At 35.3% G+C, this 1,753-nt stretch overlaps 1 non-coding gene across 1 annotated transcript; it reads left to right on the top strand.

The window, feature by feature from the left end:
* The first annotated feature begins 234 nt into the window (after positions 1-234).
* Positions 235-341, top strand: LOC136234430 (small nucleolar RNA R71). The gene has a single exon (XR_010691314.1). It is a non-coding gene; the product is annotated as a small nucleolar RNA R71 (small nucleolar RNA).
* Positions 342-1,753: the final 1,412 nt, after the last annotated feature.

The following is a 1,753-nucleotide window of genomic DNA, read 5'->3' on the forward strand; positions in this document are numbered from 1 at the left end:
TCAAGGTTCACTATACCTTTAACCGATGATGTGGTTGAGGATGATGGTTTTGCCACCGGTATATGTCCACGTTCTGCGGGCCACATACTGCTGTTGATTGCCATTTCCTCCAAAAGTTCTCTTGCTTGGGTTGATGTTTTCTTCATAAATAGCCCTCCCGACATAGCATCTAATGAACCTCTAGTCGTAGGATTTAGTCCATTATAAAATGTTTGCATTAGAAGTTCAGCGGGCAATTGGTGGCGTGGGCATAAACGTTGAAGTTCTTTAAAACGTTCCCAAGTCTCATAAAGAGTCTCATTATCATTTTGAGAAAAAGATGTTAACTCTTTTATGACTCTTGCGGTTTTTGCTAAAGGAAAATATTTTGATAAAAAAGCTTGGGCTAATTGTTCCCAAGTTGCAAACGTTGCGTCTGGCATCGAAGTTAACCACTCTTTGGCTCTATCCTTCAAAGTGAAAGGAAAAAGGCGAAGTTTGATTGCTTCGGCAGTCACATATGGGATTTTAAAAGTGTCACAAATTTCAAAGAAATTTGTCAAATGGGTGTTAGGATTTTCGTTAGGTAACCCGTAAAATGTTACATTATTTTGCAACATATTAAGCAAAGCTGGCTTAATTTCAAATTGGTTTGCGGTGATTCTGGGTCTAACGATACTATTAGTTACATCGGCCACACCTGGCCTAGCGTAATCCATAAGTGTTGGTGGGTCTGCCATAATATCTGGCTCGGTGTTTGTCTTTGATGGAGTTTTGTTTTTGTTTTTCTTATTTTTCTTGTTCTTTCTAATGGTTTTTTCAATTTCTGGCTCTAATGGGTTTGGTGCAATGCCTGAACTTCGAGAACTGCGCATGAACCTGAAATAGTGCACGAACCGAAACTACCTTCAAAACAGAATTTGAAAAATAAATATGTTAGTAAATGAAAATTAATAAATTACAAAAATTAAAATAAGTATGTATAAACCTAGATTCGAAATAAAACACGAAAAATCTAAATTTTTGTTAAAAATTTTGGCGTTCCCCGGCAACGGCGCCAAAAACTTGTTGAGCGATTTCCGCAAGTGCACGGTATACGCTTGTAGTAATAAAAGATATCGAACCCACAAGGAACGCTTTTTAACTAAAACTTATTTTAATTCAGTTTTATTCACGCCTTTAGGTTTAACTTAAAGAAAATCGTTTAATTAATTGTATTGGTTCGGATTAATCAGGATTGGATGAGAATATTATATTGAACTTAGAGAACAATTCTGTCTTGAGATTTTGATTACAAGACAGACGCTTTCGTATTTGGAATAAATCAAAGGTATAAAACTTATTCTCATTAAGCAAAGAAAGCAACTATAACTTTGGTAAGATTATGAACATGGAATAATACCAGAATTTATGCAATTAGATGGCTTTGAACCAGAATGAAAACTTGTCTCTGATCAACCTTTGAAACTAAACTAATACTACTGTGTTTATAACTAATCTAGTAACAACTTGTGTACATCAAGTTTGTTTGTACAGAAATGAAATCTAACTTTCTAACTCTTTCTGAATCAGAGTTTCTTCAACATAATAACAACTCTCTAATTTCTCTAACTTTTTTCCAACTCTGATTTCTGAAATGAATCACTTATTTATAGTTGGTGAAGGGTTGTAATTGAAGGGTCGTGTCCGCTGGTGAAGGGTCGCTTTTATCCAAACGAACAGACGCGTTTTTTTGGATTTAAACATGTGAAAGCTGTGCAGAATTCTTCGCTGT

This window comes from Euphorbia lathyris, chromosome 6 (genome assembly GCF_963576675.1).
Source record: "Euphorbia lathyris chromosome 6, ddEupLath1.1, whole genome shotgun sequence".
In the NCBI taxonomy this organism is placed as follows: domain Eukaryota; kingdom Viridiplantae; phylum Streptophyta; class Magnoliopsida; order Malpighiales; family Euphorbiaceae; genus Euphorbia; species Euphorbia lathyris.